At 42.8% G+C, this 26070-nt stretch overlaps 1 protein-coding gene and 1 non-coding gene across 8 annotated transcripts in view; both read left to right on the top strand.

Moving 5' to 3' along the window:
• The window catches only part of Grip1 (glutamate receptor interacting protein 1), a 664532-nt gene that overhangs the window by 330000 nt on the left and 308462 nt on the right, over window positions 1–26070 (top strand). The gene's annotated exons all lie outside the window — the stretch shown is intronic.
• Window positions 24977–25079, top strand: LOC130866683 (U6 spliceosomal RNA). Its single transcript, XR_009056372.1, has one exon. It is a non-coding gene; the product is annotated as a U6 spliceosomal RNA (small nuclear RNA).

The following is a 26070-nucleotide window of genomic DNA, read 5'->3' as shown; positions in this document are numbered from 1 at the left end:
TCCTTTGTCTCTATTATAGGATGTGGAAAGTTTTTCCTGAAGATTTATAGATCTTCAGGGTGCTCTATTAGAAAGATCAAAAATTTATACACACATCTTCCTTCCCGTGAAGCTACAAAGAATGTAGTGAGAATTTACATGGGCGGGGGGGGGGGATCCTGCCTCGCTGTGTTTATCTACCTCCTTTCTGAGCTTATCGAGACACCAGTTGTTGAGGAACACAGTAAGGAATTTAATTTCAGAAAAATAGCTTGGAAGACTTAAGTTTTAATTATCGCCATCCCTCATTAGAAAGAAAAGCTTGAGCATTAACTACTTTGGTGTTCTGTCTATAAATGGTGGAGTTTGAGTGGATTCTTAGGCTAAACAAATTGAAAAAAATACAGAAATAAATCTTCTTTATTTTCTTACTGGAATCCTTTTCATCCCGTGTCTCACTTCTCCTGTGATGACTCAGAAGCAGTGGCCATCTGAGGTGGGAAGAAACCTTCAGTGTTAGTGGATTGTGTGGTTGTAGGAGGCCAGCTAGCCCCTTCCTGAACACTGGAAAGAATCCGCATCTGGAAACCAGTTACAGGTTTAAAGAAAATTGCAGGGCAGTTGCTGAAGTCTGGTGTCAGAGAGATGTCTCCATGGAAACTGTACTGTGATGGCCCTGGGAAACACTGATTCGATCAGCGCTCCTATGCCGGTAAACATAGTGTTGCAGGAAGCAGGGTGCACCATTCAGCAATTGCCTCCTACACAGAAACTACTGATTGTCTTCTAAAGCAAGATGTTCAAATGGGTAGCATGCTTCTTCCCAAATACCCAAAGATATTTAAAGTCAATATCTAAGCTCCAATGAATTAATTTCATTTATCCATGTTTGCATGTTGTATTTCTGTGCGATACCACGAACATTTAAAGAACAGACTGACATGCAGATCACCATTTTAACGCATGGGTAATTTTTAGGATGATCTGCTGAAGATTTTATTTTCAGTCTCTCGCAATGCACTAATATAAATCACTTTGGCAATAGATTTCTTGCATTTGCATCACGACCCAGCCTGACAAGCTTGGTTACATTTTTGACGACTGAGCTTTCTGGCGCTCTTCTCCTCCTCACATCTGTGTGCTCACCGCTTCCAAGTCCACGATGACATCAGATGCATGCATCCTCTGAAATCAGGGAATAAACACTTCCCTGAGACACATAGTGATTTTTTTCCTTACAATGACCGAAAATACCAGGCCTCTATAATTGTCCCCATGAAGTTTTGATGCTTCAGAGTCACGTTGCACACAGATGTCTCACATAAAGTCTTCCCTGTTAAATTGGCGCACACACTGTAGCTTGCACAGTTGGCTTGTGCACACTGCCCTCTGTCTGCAGAATTCAAGACATATCATTTGCTGCCCTGAATTTTCGAGGAATGAGAACAGGTTGTTGTGGATATTTATAATCTGTAACTTGCTGGATCCTTCTTTCTGGGGGTAATCAAGACTGTTTTAAACCCCAAATAAGTTAAGACATCGAAAGATCACTCAGGACTAGGGTTTTGAGAATTTAGAACTTATTCCATCATAGAACAGAGTTATATAACTGTGAATTACAGTTTTATAATCTGTTCTTATCACATTTTCATAATCTGATCCAATTCCCACCAAGGTGTGTGTGTTAGCCTGTGGGAAGCCTGAAGAAGGGAGACCAGCAGGGCGCCCAACCTGGGATCTCCTTCCTGTCGTGAGAGTCTCTGGCAGGAGATACATGATGCTATCAAAAGTGTGTCAAGAGGTAAAATCTACACCTTTCCTATAAATCTCCTCCTGCTGCGTGGTGCTCCTAAACATGGTCCTATTTGCAGAATTCTGGGTGGACAGGGGCCTTTGGAATTTAATTCAGTTCTTCTAAGACCTAAATGCATGTGCTTCTAACCCACACACTCATTTGGAAGACTGTTTTTTTATAGGCTGGTAAGCCTGAAATGGTAATGTTCAGATTGCTTGATATCCAGCTTCCTTCATGAATGTTCCCCATACAGTTTCCCAGAGCTGCCTCCGGGACCTCCATATACCCACCTACCTACAGTGGGCCAGGGTGCTGTCCATTCCCAGGAGATTGTAAAAAGTAATCAGATGGGAAATCAATCACCAAAATATTAGAGCATCTTCTTTTCTGATTACAAGCTGCATCTTCAAACTGTGTATACTTGACAAAGAACAAATGCAAATTGAGTGTATTCATGTGGACTTGGGATAAATATTAAAAAAGAACTTGGCTTTTATGCTTTTGTTTTTACCTGTCAAAGTAATTTTCATTGATCTATTTAACACAGAAAGGTGAGGGAGGTTTTAATTGTGTTAGATAAAGGAACTGATATAAGAAAAATAAGGGTATTTCCTTTCTCACAGGAAATTACTGTAAGCTTACATATATCAACTAGAGTAATCCTACTTCACAGGAGCAGGTATAAATAACTCTAGGAAACACCATCTGTGCAATGACATAGATGGCCAGGTGAAATATTTACACTGGGTAAATGCTGTTCCTTTCGGCCCAAGGACTACCCAGAGACTGGCTAACCTGAGTGTATGTCCCTCTTAGGGAACACGCTTTTAAATTATTTCAAGTAGTGCAAACTCCTAAACTTGTAGATCCAAAGTAACTTCAACTAAGTTCCCCCTGCAGAGCTGGTGAAGACAGATTAAAGGAGAGAAGAGGACGAGGGAGGCAGCAGCAACCCTGTTCTTAATCTAGGTGTGGTTCTCAACCTCCCTATGCTGCGACCTTTTAATACAGTTCCTCATGTTGCTGTGAGCCCAACCATAAAATTACTTTTGTTGCTACTTCATAACTGTAAGTTTGCTGCTGTTATGAATCATAATGTAAATATCTGTATGTTCTGATGGTCTTAGGGGGATCCCTGTGAAAGGGTTGTTCAACTCCTAAAGAGGTCACAACTCACATGTTGAGAACCATTGATGGAGATCTTTGTAACTGTGCCTGTCTGCCCACTTGTTGTACGTCTGCACAGTTTCCAGTCATTATTCTTCTAAAAATCAGTCTTAGGGATAGGTAACCAAGCGTTCATTTATTAAACTTCTAAGGAGTGGTTGTCTGCCTTAGTCCAGGCAGACCTTTGACACAGGGTAACAAAGAGGAAAAGAACTCTTCCTACTAACAGTGTTTTATCTAGAAGGGAGACAGATGGACTGACAGCCATTCTAAAGTTTTTGAATGTTGGGGGTGAAATCTGATGGAGGAAATAGGGGTGTAGCAGCCCACCATGTAAGGAGAGGGTCCGGGGGGGGGGGGCCACGGCAGGAGGAAGGCCTGTTTAAGGAAGAGCAATCCACACAATGAGTTCTAGAAAGTACAAGTAATGTAGCAAGTACTATCTGATGGGTCAGAGCCAAATAGAAAGTCAGCCTTTGCAGTTGATCATGAAAACCCCCTGTACCTTGCTGAAGGCTGTGTTTATAACCTTAGCCATAGAAACTGGTAGAGGTGTGGCAGTTTAAGTGTAACCGGCCCCATCATCTCATGGGGAGCAGCTCTATTAGGAGGTGTGGCTTTGTTGGAGTGGGTGTGTCCTTGTTGAAGGAAGTGTGTCACTATGGGGTGGGCATTGAGGTTTCCTCTGCTCAAGATACCACCCAGTGTCTCTGTTGACTTCCTGTTGCCTGCAAGATATAGGACTCTCAGCTCCAACACCATGCCTGCCTGCACACATGCACCACCCTCTCTGCCATGATGATATTAGGACTGAACCTCTGACACTGTAAGCCAGCCACCCCAGTTACATGTTTTTCTTATAAGAGTTGCCATGCTTATGGTGTCTCTTCACAGCAATAGAAACCCTAACTAAGGCAAGAACATGTCATATAGGACTTTATAAGACTCACTGGCTTCATTTGAGGGAGGTAAACTGAGGGCTTGCATCATAGTAGTCGAGTCAGACAGAAAAGAGGAGGGAGTCTCCAGAGACTTCTAGTGGCTATGATCTATTGGACCTAGATTTGACCAGTGGGTGAGCGGGTGGATGATGAGGGAAAAATTCAAAGTAATTTACTGCCCACCTGAAAGATGTGGACACTGTTCACAGTGTTATAATGTCTAACAATATTAAAGAAGTTGTGCTAGCAGTGTTCAGCAAAGAGGACTCGGTGGCAGAGATCTTCCGGCAGTGTTTATTTAATGATTATGTTTTAATATTTCTAAAGTTTCAAAGATGTTTTTGCTGGTCTTATTTGAAGAGGTAAATGGACAATTATGGAGAAGTTGAGATTTTGTGATCTGTTTACTGATCTTGTATAGGCCCCAGTTCTGATCTCTTGAATACTAAGAATCTCAGAGTTAAATGATCAATTTTAATAAAATACAGTGTGAATAGAAGATTTTTTTCCTTCAAATATTTACATTCGGACTACATCAAACCCTTAAATTGTAAACTGTATTCTAATTTTATTTGATTTTTTTTAAAAAGTGCTTATTAGGCTCAAATCAGATCAAACTGAATGATTCGATTTAGAAAGTACAGCAAATGTAATTTTTCAGATGAGGTTAGAATGACAACTATTGGACTTAAAAATTACAACTGGAAACAGGTAGGAAGTTTTAATAAAATAAAATTCTATGTCTTGTGAAAATAACCCATTAGAGTGTAGGATTGAACTGTGCTGGGCTACTGAATGAATTGATAGAGTGAATTTAAATGATAGTTTTTGTTTGTTTATCTGTTTTATTTTTTAGCTTTTATTGATTCTTTGCAGATTTCTCACCGTGCATCCTGATGCCACTCATTCCCCCCACCTCCTCCCTCTACATTTGCAACCTCCCTTACAAAACCAGAAACTTCATTGTCTCATCGTGGAAGCTGTAGTGTGCCCCTGTGAGTCAGTTTTCTCTTTAGTCCATTCATCTTTACTAGTGTCATTGCAATGAGCCTTTGGTCTGGTTCTAGGCCTCTGGCTTCTGCTATACTGAGCTCTCACTGGGGCTCCTCTTGGATGTTCTGTTGTTGTCCTGTGTCCTGGAGATGCTGCAGCTTCAGATCTGTAGGTTTGTCCCCTTCACATGCTTCAACAGTTCATAGATGAGACGGATGTTGGGGTGGACCAACTCTTAGTCCTAGTTCTGGGCCTGGTGATAGCTGTGTTGGTCAGCTTTCCCTCATAATCTCTACCAGGGGGTGCTCTCCAGCATAGCTTAGTGTAGCTCAGCCAATGCAGCCTGCAGCGAGGAGCAGGGCCAATTCTCCCCTCAGGTCCTCAGGTTGGGCTTACTGTCACTAATACCACCAGGGGCATCTCTACTGTTTTGCTAAGGCGAGATGAGAGCCCTCTCTTCCGATTGCTGTAGGAGGTATACAACAAAGGGGTAGGGTCAGCTCTCCTGCTTTCACACCCTCAGGGCTGGCTTAGCTGCATCCCCAACAGCAGTGTTAGGTCTAGTGTGTTGCCCAGGCAGGGTTCAGGGCCTGCTCTTCTGTGTGCTGCAGCTGGTGAGGGGCAGAGCAGGTTCTCAGTCTCTCGTGATTCTGGATCCTGCTCTCTTGCCTATCGCAGGTACCAAGAGGCAGGAGCGGGGAGGGTATCTTCCCTTCACCCATGCCACCACATGGCAAGCAAGAGTAGGCAGGGTCAGGCTGCTGCTCTCACACCCTCAGGTGTCAGGTGGTCGGGCATCATTATTGTGAGTCAGTACAGGGTGGGGAAATGGAAGAAAGAGGTAGAAAGGCCGATCTGAAGATGCGAGGGTGGTTAGGAACAGGCTGACATGCATGGGTGGCCCACTTGTCCAGTCCAGGAGATGTCCAGGCCTAGCCTACTACTAAGAAGCAAGTCTTGGTCCAAGGCCCCAAAGCAGCCATGGGGGCCTGTGTTGATGTCTGTGACTCCTCCTGTCATGCAAAGGCCTGTAGTCTGGCCACCTCCTGGGGCCATGTGTCCAGGACCACGTTGCCATGGAAGCTATGCTAAACTGAGTGCCCTGCCCTGCCACCTGGGACCATGGCACATCTGGGCCCAGGCTACTTCCAAGGACCATGTCTTGGTCCATGCCTATCACGGCTGGGGTCTATGTTGATGTTCAGTGGCCCACATTGCAACCAAAGGCCACATAGATGCCGAGGCTGCAACCTGAGACCATGTGGTGTCCGAGGACTGTGCCCTTGCTGGAGTTCTGCCAATTTAAGTGGCCAGTAGTATCACTTGGGGCCACGGTGTCATATCCTTGACAAGACAGATGCCAAGGGCCATGTCTGGTTCCATAGCCCTACTGCAGTCAAGGGCTGTGTTGCTGTCTGTAGCTCCTGATACCATCAAAGGCCATGCCGAGGTCAGGAGTCTGGCCACGCCCTGGGGCCATGTTAGTGTCTGATGGCCCTGCTGCCTTCATGGGGGCCATGCTGATCCGAGTGGCCAGGGTGACATCAGAACCCAGGCTGCTGCCTGGAACTCTGTCTGGATCTGTGATCCTACTACAGCTGGGGTCTATTGATGTCTGTGCACAATGTTGCTGCCAAAGGCCACATAGATGCCCAGGGCCTAGGCCGCAACCCGTGGCTATGTGGGTGTCTGACAGCTGTGCCGCCACCATAGCTGTGCTGATCCGAATAACCAAGCTGACACCAGGGGTCGTGAAGTCATCCAGGCAAGGGTTTCTGCCGAAGGCCATGCAGATGCCTAGGGTCTGGTCAGACACCTGAGATCATGCTGGTGTGCAAAGCCATGCTGCTGCCAGGACCATTCTGATCTGGGTGACCTGTGGACCAACTGGAACACTGCCATGGGCCATGTCTCTGTCCATGGTCCTGCTGCAGGTGTGTGTTAATGTCCATGAACCATATTACCACAGGGGTCATAAACCATTGCTGTTGGTGTTCAAGGGCTGAGCTGAGCCGGCCCCACCCTTCACAGCCCTGGGAGAACTTCCTCCGCTCCTCAGGGTACAGCTGCCTGCCCATCCTCTACCTCCTTCCCCTCCTCCCTAATCCTCCACCCCTTACCACAGCCATGTACCTCACCTGGGAAGCACACTGGAGCTGTTGGTGGGAGGAGCCAGTGAGGGCATGGGAGCTATAGAGTTAAATGATAGTTTTAAGTAGATCATCTTTTTCTAAGGAAATCCCCAGCCATTTCTGTCAATTTTAACTTTGATAATTTAATGAGTGATTCCTGACTATACATACAGGCAGCAGATGCAGAGCTGTGCAGAGGTTCATGAGCCCTTTGACTGGTGTTATGGTGTGAAGATGAATTGTACCACAGAGGTGCATGTTCTGGGACCGTAGTTGTCAAATAGTGACTTTGGGAAAAGTGATCGTATTCCGAGGGCTGTGGTCTATTTAATGGATTAATCCCATAATGGGTGTATAATAAGTGAGTGGTTCTAGGAAAATTAGGAGGTGGCACCTGGTTGGAGGAACTAAATCACTAGGAACATGTCATGGGAACAGTTCCTCTCCCTAGACCATTCATTCGTTCTCTTGGTCTGTATCACATGCTTATACCACAGTGAGCTTCTGCCTCACACAAGCCCAGAAGCCATAGACCAAGGACTATAGACTGAAATTTCTGAATTAAAGCAAATATTTAACCTCCCCTCCACTGCTATAGTTTTTAAAATGGTGGCAGGGACGAATCACATCATACAACAAACTCTCATGTTGGAGGTTTATTGGGAAAAAAAGGAGAAAGTATTGGAAGGGAGAGGTGTAAAGGCTTACCTGCCTCTTTGGAGAAGCAGTGGAAAAAAGAAGGGTTAACAGGTGGAACGCGCTTTTAAAGGGGTCTTAGCGCATGCGCAAAGAGAACTAGAGCATGTGAACAGACTACGTAGTGGCTTGTGAGTTGCAACTAATGCCCATACATCATTTATGTCAATGAGATGAAGTCTAATACAACTGGTAAGGGAAGCAGACATGTAAATCAACAGATTACCTGATAATATGGGGCATTTGTTCGTGATAGAGATGTGCCTGTGGTAAATTAGCTTTGGGAGAGGGAAGAAACACCCAGGGAAGTTACCAGAGAGGAAGCACTGAAAGCCTGTGAAGGATGAGCAAGGAATGTGGTAGCCTATGCGTGGTAGCCTGTGCAGGGTGGGAGTGGAGCAGCTCTTCCCCGAGGAACGGGGCCAGCTCTCCTGCTCCAGTGTCCAGTGTGGAGTAGGGCCAGCTATCCCAGGCCGGTGAAGGGCAGGGCCAGCTCAGCAGAGCCCGCAGACTTCAACATGCATGGTCCCTCATGGTAACATGGGCCATGGACAGAGTAGGTAGTGCTATTAGAAGTGTGACTCTCGGGAGACAAACTTTTCAGCTTCTGCCCCTTTTTGGGTATTCTCTCTGATGGGAAAGCCAAGATTCCCAGGGCGCACAGACTTCAATGTACCACAGTGGCTCCCGCGTTTTAAACGCCATGACTGGAGACTGATTTCATTATCTATGTTTTCCATGATGTGCATACTGCTGGACTCACATGACCAATAAATACAGACTGAGTAATGAGGCCACTGGCTGATAGCCCTGTGTAGTAGGCAGTCGCTATCCTATTCCTTAGGTAGGTTCTGATTTGGATTTGCATAGATATATTTATGCTACCCTGTCCTAATTTGAAAAAATGGCTGCTGTAAGGCAAGTTAGTGAAGGGAAATTTGAGGGATGTATTTTTATTTTAGAAGATGAGAAAGAAGTCTGTTGGACTATCCATTTCTTTTCTAGTTCAAAGGCTTATATAGATGAGAAGTGGTCTATGAAAATATTTTTAACTTTCTGCATATCCACTGTTCATTCATGACTCTTTAGATATCATTGGTTCTGAACTCAGTCTGGTGATATTGTCCTATGACCCATAGATTTCAAAGAATGCACACTGTCCTTGGTGAGCTCACACTAACATTAAAGGTGAGCAAGCAAAGTTTGTTACTGTGCATGGTGATCACACCAAGCCAGGCTCTGCATGGCAAATCACAGTAAGCCAGACTCTGCATGGCAATCACACCAAGCCAGGTTCTACATGGTGATCACACCAAGCCAAGCTCTACATGGCGATCACACCAAGCCAAGCTCTACATGGCTAGTGATCAAACAGAGCCAAGCTCTACATGGTGATCACACCAAGCCAAGCTTGACATGGCTAGTGATCACACCGAGCCAGTCTCTCTACATGGTGATCACACCAAGCCAAGCTCTACATGGCCAGTGATCACACCAAGCCAAGCTCTACATGGCTAGTGATCACACCAAGCCAAGCTCTTCCCTGCTGTCACACCACTAGCTCCTAACAGCTTAAGAGGTGAAGATTTCATAGGTGAACCGATGATTTAAGATGAACCTGATTTGCAACAGGTTACATAATAGGAAGGAGGAGACTGGAGTTCGACTGCAAGTATGTAAAATTACAGTTTCAAAGGCTTTGTCTCTTACCACACTACATTTCCTTTGACAGAAATATAATTATGTTTAATGATTCCTAAGATAAGATATTTTTCTACTTCTATAGTACCAAGTATCAATGTATGTAATTGCCAAAGTGAATTTTGTTTTATTGATATATGACAAGGCTTAAGAAAATTTAATTTTCTTGATATAAAACCTTTTGTTGATCTATGGTCAGATAAGATTTCTATGCTCAGAAAACTTTCTTGATGACTTAATTATGTTCATAAATCCTTAGGTATTTCTAATTTGGGCCAGGGCATGTGAAGGTATATTTACGAGATGCATTTGCTAATGGCAGCTGAGATGCATCAATTCAGAATCCATTTTAGCCAGTTTGACTTCTCCCGCTCAAACTCTTAAAAATACCCTTCATTAAAATCCCTTGGTCTCATTGCTTGGTTGTTCATTTCAATTTTAATCAAATGATTTTCATAATTCTTTTTCTCAAAGCGGGGATTTGCGCAAGCAGGTCCTAAATCAAGTTACCTGAGTTCTAGATCAATACTGGAAGCCACTTTACTGCACTAGTAAATTATCTCACTATAGTTGAAGGATGAAGGAGAAGTTATCTTCCATAAAATCACGACAGACGCAACAAATACAACTCCGCCCTGTGTGTGCCAAGCCCAGTAGCTTAGCTCATATTTGCAGAAGCATCACGTTTTGCTCTACTACGACAAATGGTGCTGTGGTAATCCAGAAAGGCCAGGGAAGCCTGCAGAAGTTTCCTGTATAAATTCATTTCAGAGAGGGGAGTGAAGTAGTCAGGCTCATTCATATATTGTCCCCCTTACCTTCAGAAGCCACAGTCTGGATGACAATTTGTAGTTTTCTTTATAAAGAAGAACTGACATTAATATTTTAAATGCAATTTGGTTTGCTACATTATTGATCGTGCATTATTTATGCTAAGATTGTCCTTAATCATAAAAGTCTTGCAAAGTACATGACAGAGTGGGGGGGTGTGTGAATTTCTCCTTTGTATTTAATGTCATTAACACAGGGGCCAAGGCAGTGTTAATTCTCAGGGAAGGCACGCAGGGGTTTCTCCATATTGCCTATAGGTATGAGATTAATATTTAGAAAGGAAATAAATTCTTTGGGCTTATAAATGTCACACCCAAAGATATAAGCAAATAAAAATGAACTTACCTTGAGAGCAAGACATATATCTAAGAGATGATTGACGCATTGTCTTTACTGGAAAGCAAAACTACAGGATGTATAGCTGATGAAAATGTGCTAGACAGTGATGCTCTTCCTCCTCCTCCTCCTCCTCCTCCTCCTCCTCCTTGTTGTTATAAGGAGCGGCGGGGCTGCGTCCCCGGCACCCAGCCGCCCACATGGCCAGCTTATGTTCCGAAATAATTACACCGAAACTGTATTCTTTTAAACACTGCTTGGCCCATTAGCTCCAGCCTCTTATTGGCTAGCTCTTACATATTGATCTAACCCATTTTTAATATTTTGTGTAGCACCATGATCTGGTGGCTTACCAGGGAGATCTTAACCTGCGTCTGTGTCTGGTGGGCGAATCATGGCGACTCCTCACTCAGCTTCTTTTTTTTAGCATTTTATCTGTTTACTCCACCCACCTAATTTTTTGTCCTATTAAAGGGGCCAAGGCAGTTTCTTTATTACTTAACCAATAAAACAACAGATAAAAAGATGACCCACCTCCATCACCTCCTCCTCCTCCTCTTCGTTCTTCTTGCCGTCCATCCTTCTTTCTTCAGAGCTCCCAGAGTCGGTTTTCAGGGAAGAGTGCATTCTTTTCTCACGTATGGCATAATTGGGCCCTCTGCTTTTCTGGAAAGCATTATAGAGAGTTATAGCATAAGCCTCTGCTCCGCCAGGGAGTCACAGATACGGACCTCCTTCCAAAGTCACAGGGCAGAGAGCAGAAGCTGCGAGGAGACTGCAACAGAGAAACCTGGCAAACGCCTCTGTATCCAGCTGCTCAGAAACTGAGGCTGCATCTGCATCCTGGATATAGTACAGTAGAAATGACATTTCTCTCTGTTCCTCCCTTCCAGCAACTTATAATCTTCACTTATTCATGGCTGAACATCAGGTAAATTCTAGTTGAGGAGGATAGTCCAAGACTCTCAAGATCAAGGCATGTTGGAGCAATTGTGATAGGGGAGGACCTGGAGACATGGTGATGGTGTGCAGTGAGAAACCCTGGGACCAAAGAGACTAAATGTGAACGCTAAGGAACTGTTAGGAGCCTGGAGTTTATTAATAATGCATCAGCACCCATTCATTATTCTGACAAAGCTGTCACTTGCTCAGAAGGTAGTAAGTAGCAGAAGGGCAGACTTATGCAGAGTGTTTTGGAACTCCTAGTCTTTTATTCATCAAGTTTTATAAAAACTATTCTAGAATAAAGATTGTATTCAGTTTTTAAACTGTGCACATGAAACTCATTTATAAGCACTGTGTCCTTAGAAGTATACTATATGTGTTAGATTTCTTGGGATTCATCTCAACATTAGACACATGTCTAGCTGTTCAGAATTAGTACACTACATAACACAATCACCATCATTCTTGCATGGTGATGTTCTGTCTGAGCCCTAGATGTCTCAATTTCTATCTCTAGACCAAGAAGTAAATCTACAGAGAGTTTGAAGAACACTTAAGATTTATTTCCTTAGTCATTCCCTGCCATTTGCAAACATCTGTTCTGTGCTACTGATGAAAGAAAATGCTGGGAATAAAACGATGGCGCAGTCCTGGTTTAGAGAGCTCCACCAACCCTAGAGGAGAACATACAAGGCTGCACACAGCATCCAAGAAGCAGCCAAGGTCATGGGGCTCACTGCCTTACTTTCCCGATCAGCTCATTCGTTAATTCAATATTCGTTTTGATAATGACTTGACAGTATAATTTTGGTGGAGACGACCACGTGGGTTGTATTGATGAAGAGCACAAACCAGTATCCCCACCCTTGTGGAACTTGCAGTCTCTGAAAATTAAGCAAGGCCTCCTTACCTTGCACTGAATCTGAATTCATACTGATGTCACTATTATAAGTTAGCTGTTAGACATAAAGTCACCTGTGTGTGCATCTGGTGCTTACCCTCATCTCAGCAAAACCTGTTGCCTAGCAACACTTTCCTGTTATTCTGACGTCATTAAGGTGACTCAGCTTCTGTCCCACTGGGTTTGGGACTTCTGCAAAATCAGGGCTCAAGTTCAAGTCCTGGTTGTGCTCACAACAGCCATAAGTCACACTGAGTCTCAGTTTTCTCATGTATAAAATGACAGTAGTGTTTTATTTTCTACATTGCTGTAAAGATCTAATACACCTTGTATCAAATGACCAGGTAAGGAGTGGGAAGACAGCTCATTCTAATCTAATATAAATATTGCACATAGCCACACACCGACATTTGCTTTCCTTTAAAATGGTGGTGGTACTTGTTCACCGTCACTTATGAGAAGTCCTTAATGCAGAATGGAATCCTGGATTCTAAGCCTTTACAAAATAGCACACCCCCTATTCATATTTCCTGTGCATTCATAAAAGGCAACTCCAACCCAGAAGCATTCAGGAACAGCGTCACGGAATCTCACAACTAATTACTGTGCCTGCAATCACACAATTAATTAATCACTATTGTGGAGTTTATGAATATTCATAACCTGTAAGATAGAAAGAGGTTGACAGGTCCCATCTTCAGCTCTGGTCAGGTTTGACCATTAAAATGGTTTCAAGGAACTCTGGGTAAGATGTCCCTTAGCTTGCCCATTGCCACTGTGCCATCGTAATAAGGCCATTTGGAGTCCTAAGCCATTTATTTCCAGCATGGGAACATTTTATCTTTATAAATATACTTCAGAAATCTTTCAAGTCACTGGCCTCTTAGACTTCAAACCGCATTCTGCATTGTTTTGTTTTTCATTCATTTAAAAATCATGTATATTCTGGAAGTTGACAACTGCCGAACACTTGTATAAGCATTAAAATTAGTTTCAAAATGCCTTGTTTTGAATATTATCTTTTTTTTAGTGTTGGATGATACTCAGGAATTGCATTCCCTATTTTCACCCATTATGATTCTTAGTGTTATGTCTTTTGTTAAACTTCTTTTCCCTCTGGTTTTGATGAAATTAATGTGTCAGAAATTTTAAAAATTATCTTTATTTCATGTATCAAAATCTGAAGAAAAAAATGTAGGCTTTTCATTTTTAAAAATATCGTTTTTATCCAGTAGAGGGAGTCAGGTGCAACCAAATGTAGTCAGGAGAGGTAGTTAAAGCAAAAGAAATACAGATTTCATTTCGTGGATTCAAGATGCATAAGTGTACAATTCGTAAATGTGCGCACGTAATGTAAACCTCAGTACAACCTAAGTCTCTCTTTGTGGAGAGACTACAAAGATTTTTAGTTGCATAAACATATAATAATAATCTGTATTCTTGTGTTTACCTACCTAACTAGCTGTTTTAATTTCCATTAAAGGGATGTGGGCATAAATGAACTTGAAACATGTTTATTATTTGATTTTATTTTTATTCTTTGTATATGTTACTTCCTGAGCACAGTTTCCCTTACCTCCACTTCTCCCATTTTCCACTCCCACACCTCCCCTCTCCCTGAGATCCACTCCTCCTCTGTTTCCCTTCAAAACTATAAGTAAATAAAAGAGCAGGCTCCCAGGGATATCTACTAAACAGAAACATGCTTAATTTTAAGAGGTATTAAGTAAAACAAACAACCTTTAATTTTCTAAAGAAACCCTACATTATAATCATATCAAGTTTTAATTTTAAACCTATGACATCATTGTCCAAGAAATTATTATGAAATCTTAAGATGAAAAAAATGTTCATGGCTCTTAAGCGGGCTGGTGCCTGCAGGAGGAAGGCCCTGGCACTTAGGGATCAGCCAGCAGCTCTTCCGGCTTTGCCTCACTGCCCCTGCTCCTCCTCATGGTTCGTCTGTTTGATTTTGCTGCACTGATACATATGAACGGTTTCAGTAGCAAACCTGGGCGTCAGGGAAGTCCAAAGCACATGCTTGGTTCCAGGTCAGAAGTTCATCCACCCCAGTAGGCAGATGGACTGTAAAAATCTACTCTGTGCCACCTGCTTGACGGACTGTTTTAATTTCTTATGCCACATACCCAGCCTCTTCACCTCTGCCCTTTTATGCAACAGTGCCCACTCCAGCTGTAGGCTGCTCTTCTGCCCAGTGAACTGTAGTGATGGTGGATGCTTTTGTCTGGTAAGGTCTGAGAGGATTAAACGAGACAGAAGTTTGCATATTTGAGGAGTTGGCTTTATTTTCTAAGTAATGTATTTGTCCAGCAGTGGGATATACTGGATTAGCCTTGATGTAGCAAGGTCTGACCCAGAAGGAAGGCATGGCAGATTAGACATTCCCTTACCAATTAGAACCCAACCACCATAAACCCTCAGCACTACCTCAAATTAATAGCTGGGAAATTGCACCCCTTCCCTTAGATGCCAGAGATGTAAGCAGTAACGTTTTAGGTAGGAACCGGAGTTATTACCTTTAACTTGCAGCCTAGGTAGTCTTTGGGGTGCAGCATGCTGTTCTGTTTATCCAGTATCGAGTGAAAAGGCTTGGAGTTGCCTTGTGCCTGTGTCCTACTGTGTGAGCACTGTGTGTGCTCTGTGTCCCCAGACATGCCATTCTGCTGGGAGCCACGGAGCCCATATGATGCACCCCACCTTAAAGGACATTAGAGGGTCCTCTGAGGGTGCCCTTTAGACAGGGAGCTCCACTGTCACTGTGCTGTGCACTCCTTTCTTCTCTTTTATTTTAAACATTGCAAGTAACCTCTCCCAGCCAAGCTGGGCCCTGACGCAACACACAGGATTGCAAGTAATTCCATCAGGCCAGCCTTCTTTCTTTGTCTTAATCTGATGTAGTTCACTATTTCTGATGGACTTGTGATATCAGTAGAAATTCATTTTTTTACCCTGAAGTCTAACTGTAAAGTATAACATCATAATATTAATAGATGATTGATCTTGGGAAAAAAACATTTAGATTGTCAATGCACAGCATTAGAGGGCATGAAAAAGAATTTCAGGAATGATTGAATTCTAAGGACTTTTACTAGGTTTGAATTTTGCGAGAACAAGGCAGGAAGGAGGTAGAAGAAGTAGGCAGTCCGCATTCCTTCCCTCATTTGCCCAACCGAGAGATTTCCTGGTGTCAGACTGGGACACAACGTGGTTGGTCTCTAAAGGGCCAGAGGAAGTTTTCAGATCCTTTCACTTCTCAGGCAGTGATTGACTCAGGCAGAGAATTTGCAAGTTCGTGCTTCTGTTTTCAAAAACAAATACTGCTTATTATTTTTAATTAAGACTGAGAACAAGCGAGGTTTTCTTCTCAAGACAGACTGAGGGACAACTGAAGAGTTCATGTGGATGATATGATTTGGGAGACAAATTTCACCCAGGCTAAAATGGGGGCTGCCAGGAGCCAGAATTTAGAGCCAAACCACAAGGTGGGATTACATCCACTGTGACTCAGGAATTTAGACAGGGACAGGCAGGTAGCAAAGCTGCCTTATAAATACGGGACGGCTTCATTCATTGATAGAATACACAGAAGGCATCTTTAAAAAGGAAAATGGGGAAAGAGATAGAGGGAAAATGTTCTTGGCAGAGGAAAGTGTGGTGGCAGAAGACCCTATGGCTTTTGTAGCTTAGACTACTACAGTGAAAAGGATCACTCATCAAGAAAACCACTGGTTGTAGCAAGTAGGGAGACGGAAGTTTGCCTGGTGGTGGCAGATGTGCAGATCGCTGGAATCTTAATGTCCTCTGACCTATTTCTCGGGGACAGCACAGCCTACCTTTACCTGTTAGATTTTAGTTTTTCTATGGGTTTCTTCTTTTCATTTTGAGACAGGACCTCATGCTGTAGTCAAGATTAGTTTGGAACTGGTTATGTAACCTATACTAGCCTTGAACTGGCAACAATCCTCCTCCCTCAGTCTCCATGTTCTTGGCTTACAGGCATGAACACCATCTTTAGCTCCCATGCTTTACCTGGCATTTTTAACTAATCAAAATCAATGTGTAAATCGGCAGTAATATAATAGTAGTAATTATTATTAATTATATGCTGTTTGTTTATACTATATATAATTATTGCTATTTACTATTTATTCACTATTTAAAAGAGAATTAGAAAACTCTGATAGCAACAGCTGTGGTTTAGAAGTCATGGCTTTGGGTCTCGAAAGCACTGCTTTTGGAAATCTCCCAGAACATACTGACTTTGGGGCAGAGTGGAGCACACTTGGGCCACTTACATGCAGGGAGCCAGCTCACTGCTGTCGCTTGGTTCAGTTTAGTTTCCTGTAATAAATAATTGAAAACAAGTCTTAAAAGACTGTGGTTTGTTAGTTTTAAATCCTACAGAGTAAGCATTTCACAGTTTGAAGCATTGATTTTTAACTCAGTAGATGAACTGCAGAAAATGAAACTACTTTTTAATTGCATTTATTATAGTCTTCCTGTATGAAAATGTCCAGGAAAATCATTTTGGAATTTTAGGATATAAAGGAAAAAAGAAACAAAAAGGTGCAGTATTTTTCTCCGCAGTCGTTCATTTGTTGACTCATCTGTGTATTTATTCAATAAGTACTTCGGGTTAAAGACTCTTTGAGGGATGGGTATGTGCCAGAGACCTTCAGGGTGATGACGAGCTAGACAAGATACCTGGGCAGTGCAGAGGGTATCAGCATCATGAACCTTATCTGGGAGGAAGTAAGATGGTGTGGCAGTGTGTACCAGGGATGGCAGTGTGGCTGGAGTTTAGAGACAGCTGAGCACTGCAGGAGAAGAAGGAGTACATGGAGCCATCGTGGGAGACATGGGAGTGTCATTGGCATATCGTTAAGTAGGCTATGATGACGCGCCTGTCTGAAAATGTCTTTAGGATAGATCCCTCCCTTGCAATCACTGTATCACAGGACAGAACTGTGTGCAAGGCTCTTGATGCAAATCCTCATGGAGTTCTGTGGGGAAGCGGTGCTCAGTTGTATCTCTGCAGAGGCAGTGTGCAGGGTGCTGGGGTGGGAACACTGAACACCAAGTAGATGAAATCATTCCTCATTGTTTTTTTTTAAATATTTATTTATTTATTTATTTATTTATTTATTTATTTATTTATTTATTTTGTATACAATATTCTGTCTGTGTGTGTGTCTGCAGGCCAGAAGAGGGCACCAGACCCCTTTACAGATGTTTGTGAGTCACCATGTGGTTGCTGGGAATTGAACTCAGGACCTTTGGAAGAGCAGGCAATGCTCTTAACCTCTGAGCCATCTCTCCAGCCCTCATTCCTCATTGTTATGGTTTGCAGCTGTCTGATGTGTTTGATGCTAAATATTTCATGGATTTATTTATTGTTTGCCCTGGTTCTTGATATGTATGTATACACGTTCATGTGTTTGCACAGATGTGTGTGTGTGTGTATAAGCCAGATATTGATTTTTCTGCATTCCTCAAACATACTCATCACTTTATTTCTTGAGACAAGGTTTCTCGTTGATTCTGCTAGACTGAGTGACTGAAAAGTTCCTACAATTTTGCTGTTCTTGTCCCCCTCCCCCAGCTTTGAAATACAGCCATAGACCACCACACTTGCCATTTTGCTTAGGTGCTGGAAACTGAACTCAGGTCCTTGTGAGGCAAGCTCCTTGCAGAGTAAGTCAACTCCCTAGCCTCATGCTGGTCCTTGGTGCTCATGTCTTTCCCCATGTATCAATTCCTAGACTTACATCTTATTGGCCTCGTTATTGATCCCCAAACACTCTCTAGAGAATAATACTGGACTTTCCCATATTTGTTTAGTTTTTTTTTACATTTCTGATTATATCATCTCTTTTAGCATTAAGATTTTTAAGCATAAAAGGCCCTGTATTTCCATCATTGTTTTCACTTTGAAGATTTTCCATCAGCAAATGCTATGTTTACCTAAATGGTTTCCCAGATCTTTTAAATTTTGTGTTCTATTTCTTTACATATAATACGATCCAAATGGAGTTTATTGGGATGTCCGTGTGACATATCTAGATTGTCTGGATTATTTGGGGAGAATTTAGCTGATTTTCCTCTCTGCACATTCAGTATTTGTATATAATTCCTTTGTCACTTACTAGACCCTTCCGCATACTGGTACCTTCCTTCATTCTGTCTCCTCTTTGCTCATACATCTTTATATCCTTACGTCTTTGGCACGTGGATTGTTTCTTTTTCTTTCTTTCCTTTTGTAACTTTGCCTTTACAGCTATTTAACCATGGTTCAGTAACACCATGTATGTTTACCACGATGTTATAGAACCATCAACACTATGCATGACCAAATGAAACCCCTTACATATCAAGAAATAACCCCAAGCCTCACAGTGATTGAAATCACAATGCACTTGTGAACACCTGATGTAATTACTGCCACCCAACCTACAGCTCTCTCACAAAGTCTATTCCTGTAATTGTTTGTACGTGAGTACAGTGTTCTTTTATTTTAGTTTGAATATGGTTTTTACTTTTTAATTGGCACATACTAAGATTGCATATCTTTGGAGCACAACATGACACTTTTAATACATGTAGGAAATGAGTAATGATTGCAGTTTTGACAAGAGTAATTGGCATTTCCGTCACCTGAGATATTTCTTTTTATAGAGAACTGTGGCATTGTTTTAAATGCTTCTCCTAGTTTATCTGAGATGCTGGGAGTCATGGCTCTATCACTGCCCAATCACCCAAGGTTGGCATTAGTATTGTTTCTTCTCTCATTGAAAAATATCTCACAAAAGCAACTTAAGGAAGGTAGAGTTTGTTTTGTTTGGGTTCATAGTTTGAGGCTATAGTCTGTTGTGGAGGGAAAGTGCAGTGGAGAGATCTTGGCTATGGTTTTAGGCACATACGGCACCTCTAGTAAAGAAACAGACGAATCTGGTGTTTCAGATTCCTCGGTGATCAGTCGAGGAAACAGTCCAGAGTCATCCTGCCTGCTTTCTGGGTGGGTCTTCCTTTCCTCCTACACTGAGGCCAGTCTGTTACTGCGTTCATAGACATGCTCAGAGGTGTCTCTCCTAGGTGGATCTCCATCCAAGCAAGTTAGCCATCCAGAGTAACCATGACACTATCATCCCAGATTCTCTGACATTTTTCTCTCTTGTCTGCCATTCCCTTGTCCTGCTGGTCCTCTGCCGCTCTGGCTCCTCTAGTCTCTACTCGCTTTCCACTTACCACACACACACACACACACACACAGTTACACAGGTCTGTGCATTTACACTCATGGACGTACACTGCCGGCAAGTTTATGGTCCATTTACACTGGCTTACATTCACACTGACAGTTTCTCAATCCTGGTCATGGTGCTCTGTCTTTGCTTATGCCTAGAAATGTCTCCTGACCTACTTCCCCACTACCTTGAGCTAGTAGTCCTCCCTGCACTGTTACCTCCTGCATCTTAGAGAAGTCATACTGCTGCAGTGCAACTAAATAATCTCTCTAAGATGTCTATGATGAGGCAGTTTACTTCACAGCCCACACTACACGGTACAGCAGATATTCCCGGGCACACTTCATTCATTTAGTCTTTCTTTAAGAATGATGGAAGTGGACAAAATTTTCTAAAGTGATTTTTCACAATGTTACTTTTTATTGACCTCAGCTGAGACCCTTTGCCTCTCCTCATCCTCTTGTTAAACAGAATGATTCAGTGGCTTGTTTAGGGAAGAGGTCGCTCTTTCCCAGCACCCTTCACGTTGGAATGGACCATTAGTGCGCATCGCACTGCCTCCTTTTTGCCTCGTTATGGTGACTGTTAATTGAGCTTGTCTTTATTGCACCCAGACCACTTTGTTATAACCCATTTCCTAGTAATTGGCTATGTACCTTCTCTGAAATGTGGGTTTTCTTTGAGCTTGGAAAATGCGTGAGGCAAACATGAACTCTTTCACAGAACTTTTTCTGCCATTACAAATAAAGATCAAAAGCTACTGCCCTGAAAGCCGAACTCCGGGCATTTAAATCATGACTGGAAACCCTCAGGAGAACAAAAGAAATGAATTCAGCGTAAGAGATGCCAAATCAGAAGGAGGAAATGTAACTCCATGTCATTATTAAACGAAGATTGTGTTGTGATGTGAAAAAGCATTTGTTTCTTCCCTAGGAGATGACTTGAGATTCATTCCCCTGAAAGTTAGAAGTGTCTTGGTGGTTACATTTTCATGAAATATTACAAATGGAATAAAGCCAATATTTAAGATTTGGCTCAAATGTGTATATAACCTCACATAAATAGGTGGAAATGTCAGAAATAATAGGGCCATGCAGGAAAAATGTGCACTGTCTGTTCCCATCAATTATGCCCAGACTCCTCAAATTTGCATTGTATGACCAGCGCAATGAGACTTGAATATCTTGAGCATTTGAATTTTCAGTGACTCTGTTATTAGAATGTCAGCATCTATTGCGGTATCCTTTTCAGCTGTTTTTACTGAGTTCTAGAAAGAGACTGATGAGCAACTAAGTAGATGCTATTGCAAAACTAACCATGTAAAAGTGGTACTCAAGGGCTCTATTCAAGGTTTGCATGAATTGTGCCAGTTAACCTAGTATGGATTAATTCAAGCCTTAATTAATCTGCAGGTACTTATTGAATACTATGTGTCTAGGACATTGATGGACATGGAAAATCCATTGCACTCAGTAATACAAGCCACCACTTATAAAATAATTTGAATGAATTTTGTGATCAATTCTGAACCACTGCATTATGGTAAAACTCTAGAGGAGTGAAGGTGAGAATTCTTCCTGTGGGTCACCTGAATAGTATGTAACTCCTTAGACTTGTATCTCTCTTGCCCAGCATCTCATAACACTCATTGCCTTTGGAGAAATGGTCCCAGAAAGGTCTACACAATACTGTCTTTATGTTCAGATTATTTGGATTTTTGTCTCATCCATGTGTTTTTTGTTGACAAAATTAAAACAAAATAAAAATGTGTTATTAAGGTGTGCGACTTGGGAACTATGTGATCGAAAAGCGGCTGAGTCAGCAATTGTGGAGAGGTAGTGATGGAGGAAGAAAGAGGGGAGACTACAGAAAGACAGAAGTGCTCAGAGCATCAGTATTAAGGATGGGATATACTGGGAAGCAATAGCACAGGACCACATGGAGGCCTTCAGTAAAGAGAGGCCATCTTAGTTGCTAGGGTTTTGGAGTCAGGTTGTCTAGACATGAATTCTTTTTTTTTCTTTTTCTTTTTTTTATTAATTAATTAATTTATTTAATTATTAAAGATTTCTGCCTCTTCCCCGCCACCACCTCCCATTCCCCCCTCCCCCAATCAAGTCTTCCTCCCTCCTCAGCCCAAAGAGCAAGCAGGTTTCCCTGCCCTGTGGGAGGTCCAAGGACCACCCACCTCCATCCAGGTCTATTAAGGTGAGCATCCAAACTACCTGGGCTCCCACAAAGCCATTACGTGCAATAGGATCAAGAACCCATTGCCATTGTTCTTCAGTTCTCAGTAGTCCTCATTGTCCGTTATGTTCAGCGAGACCGGTTTTGTCCCATGCTTTTTTAGACCCCGGCCAGCTGGCCTTGGTGAGTTCCCGATAGAACATCCCCATTGCCTCAGTGTGTGGGTGCACCCCTGGCGGTCCTGAGTTCCTTGCTCGTGCTCTCTCTCCTTCTGCTCCTCCTTTGGATCGTGAGACTTCAGTCCAGTGCTCCAATGTTGGTCTCTGTCTCTGTCTTCTTTCATCGCCTGATGAAGGTTAATATTCAGGAGGATGCTTATATGTTTTTCTTTGGGTTCACCTTCTTACTAACTCTTGTCACCTGCTCACTGGACCTTCTTAGACACACAGTCTCTGAACCACAGTTTAGCTACCTGCCTTGTGGGGAGACTCTTCAAATGGACATGTAGATCCAGCACACTGTGTGATGCCTAGCACATGGTGAGACTTTAGGTAGAACAAGAGGGTTCAGTGTGGCTCATAAAGAGGGAGGAAGCCCCAGGCAACAGCACAGCATTTCCTGCCTTTGGCTGTCAGACTTCCAAAATCCTTCTCAACTCCATCCACTCTGTTAGCCTCTGACATGAGACTCAACCTCCTGCTGGCTTTATCTGAAGCATCAGAATACCTTCCTCAATTATCTCCTTCTCAGCCACATGAACAATTGAAAACACAGATTAAAAGCTCCTAATTGCCAAAGATAAAGGCCCAGGAACCCTGGGCACCCAATCCTTTTCTGCCTAGCTCCCAGAACTGGGCCTGGGAACTTCCACATTGAATTCATAGAACTGAAAACCCTGACAGCATCAAAGCACCATTGGTCCCAGATTATGCTGTTGACCTTGGTCAGTGCTCTTCTCTCTGCCAACAACCTCTTCATTTTCTCTCTTCCTTTCTCTTGTCTGTCCTGGAAAGCCCCTTGGGGAGTCCTTCTCTAGCTCCTGGATTCTGCCGCAGCCTGGACTATGCATTTGCTTGCCCTGCACAGTTCTCTGTGCTGATGTCTTTGAGCAAGAAAAGAGATATGCTCCAACCTTCCCTGCTGACTTGCCTTTCTTAGGAGGTGGGTGGTTAGGTCTTCTTTATCTCACAAGGTTCAGCTCTCTCCCCTCCTCTTTTGACTCCTTCACACCCTATGTCCTACAGGAGGCCCAGGCTTCCCACAGAGGGCTGCAGTTGTTGATGACAGTGTGTAACCTGGCAGTGCAAGTCTGATGTCACCAGCATGTAATAATAGACAGCAAGCACTATGCTTACTCTCTGCCTTTCTGCTACCCCTCTCTGTTGTCCTTAGTCTTGTACAAGGAGAAAGAAATGTCATAAGATGACCCAGGGCTCATCAGTACGACCTTGTTCCACTTTTGTGTTGTAATTATCTATAGACATTGGACTTACATTCTTAAGAGCAAAAAATTGTTTCTTTTTAAATAAATATTATTTTTATTTATTCCTTGAGCATTTCATACAACATATTTTGATCATATTCATCTCCCCTCTCTAACTCCTTCCAAGATCGTAAGTATAATTTTTTATCCAAGGGAAAGACTGCTGAATCAAGGGGGAGAGTTGGCTTATTTAGGTTTATGATGGTCTAGAGTGATGTGATCCTGAGATAGCCTTATAAAGAGAATAGGGACAGAAGGAATAATCAGTATGTAACAGCCACCATTTGCAGAGCCACCTCAGAGCAGCCTCATCCACTCAAAGTTAGGTGTTACAACTTTACACATTTATAAAAACTTGCCTTTAGCCATGGTCACACAGTAGAAATACTTGTTCTAGGGTTTCACCCCAGGCAGTCCTACTCCAAAAACTGTGCCTTATTTTTTTTTAAATAAATAAAGAATTAAGTTTATCATGGTATGTTGGAGGAGGGCCCATTTGCTCATCCCTACCGCCCAGCTAGCTTAGCCCCAAAATAACCACACAGAAACTGTATTAATTAAATCACTGCTTGGCCCATTAGCTGTAGCCTCTTATTGGCTAACTCTCACATCTTGATTTAACCCATTTCTATTCATCTGTATATCGCCATGTGGGAAAGATTCAGCATGTCTGACTCTGGCGGCTCCATGGCGGCTCTCCTGACTCCGCCTTTCTTCCTCCCAGCATTCAGTTCTGTCTTCCCTGCCTAAGTTCCGTCCTATCAACTAGGCCAAGGCAGTTTCTTTATTCATTAACCAATGAAAGCAATGCTCAAACAGAAGGAACTTCTACACAAATGGTAAATAGAGGATGTGGATAGTGTGACCTTCTAGTCTTTCTTGAATGTCCTGAGCTTCGGTAGAACTTGGATTCAGATTAAGCCACCGGAGGACAAAGTAGAAAGGTTCTCTGGAGCCGACTAAGGGAGGGATGGAGAAACAAGGCTCAGAAGTTAAAGGGACTACCCCCGAATGAAGCTCAGTGTCTCCTGTGATGGTGAAATTTGATTGTCAACTTGTGTGTCTAAGGTGATAATGAGGCACACCTTAGGGTGTGTGTGGGGGGGTGCTTTTCCAACGAGGATTGAGTGAGATGGAAAGATCAGCCCTGAATCTCAGTGAAACTATCCCATGGGCCCCAGGCTGAATCAAAAGGGAAAAAGGAAAAAGCCAGCTGAGAGCCATCCCTCTAGGCTGTTTCCTGGTCCACTCCTACCACCATGGAGTCACCTACCTGAATGCCTTCTTTCTCATGGTGGACTGTATCCCTTCCAACCTCCAGTCATAGTAACCTCACCTTTTGAAAGCTACTTTTTGTAAGTAAATAATATATCTTCTTCCCCCAATTCTAATGAGGACCTGGTCTGGTCTCGAGGATGAAAGCAAGAGAAGGAAGAAATGTCTCCGAGATTTGAGCTTAGGAGACTAACAGTTTGGTGTCTACATTGACAAAGTGAGAACAGGCGAAGAAGAACCATCCTGGGAAGAAGTAATTGAGTCATTCAGAACCAGAGATCATAGGACTTCCATGTGTTGGTGCCGTGCATGCAAATAAGAATATGACTTGTGCTCATTTCGGTAGCATGTGCTTGCTTTGGCAGCACGTGTACTAAAATTGGAACGGTACAGAGAAGATTAGCGTGGCCCCTGCACAAGACCATGACTCAACACAGATGCAGCTTCTCTTAAAAGAGAAATAGTATTTTAAAAGCATGGGATATCCTCATATAATAAAAATGCTATTGTTCCTAGGTACAGCCTGGCATCTAATCTATGTGAGTTATGGTTTTAGTTTCTTTGCTCATGCCAGTCATCTCTCTCATGTGCTCCTCCCAGTGTATGCTCAGGTCTAGGTGTACATTGGCAGTGTAATAATTAAAAAATAGTGACAGCTATCATGAGGCTGCATCATCCCATTTAGTAATGCGTGTCTGTTTTCAGTGCCTACTCGCTAGTTATTTTGCATATCGCAGTAAACGTTTTAGATATTACTTTCTATATTTAACTGTGTGTGCAGAAGACGTGTCTATGTCTAGACTCCAGGCAAATCTAGATAGATTGTCTGGATCAATAACAACAGAATCAATCAATAGCTTCTATTCTTATTCCGCTTCCCTTTATTGAGGTTGGGGGGGTCTTAATTTGCATTTTCTAATTAGAGCAGTATGTTTGCAATGGTGACATGAAAAGTTTGGTGTTAAAAATGTCAGAACTTCCTGCAAAAAGATAACAAGCTTGAAAAGGCTTCGTATCCACTGTCTTCTGTCTTCCTTCCTCCTTCTATACTGGAGTCTAATACAAGTCACAGGGCTTTGAAAGGACAGAGAAAGACGATGTCAGTGCCATTCTGCCTCTGTTCAGTTCCCTGCAGGAAGACGCCCCTCCAGCTCACACCACACAACCTAATTAAACTCGATTCTGTATTTGCCCACACTAAGCCCCAGAGGTCACCAGTCTAAAGGACAGATGAATTGACAGAAGTTTGCCGATGGACACATGACCTGCCCTTCCTCCATCTGAAGATACTGAAGATGCCATCACAAGTGTTCGTTAGGAGGTGAGACTGCTTTATAGGTAGCTTATGATCATGAAATTAAAACCTGCACTTCCTCCCCAAGGAACTCCAGAAGCTTTGCACACCCAAACATAGTTATCCTTTTCCACATCCTTTGGAAGTCA

This window comes from Chionomys nivalis, chromosome 25 (assembly GCF_950005125.1).
Source record: "Chionomys nivalis chromosome 25, mChiNiv1.1, whole genome shotgun sequence".
Taxonomy (NCBI): Eukaryota; Metazoa; Chordata; class Mammalia; order Rodentia; family Cricetidae; genus Chionomys; species Chionomys nivalis.
This window is presented reverse-complemented; position numbering and strand designations above follow the sequence as displayed.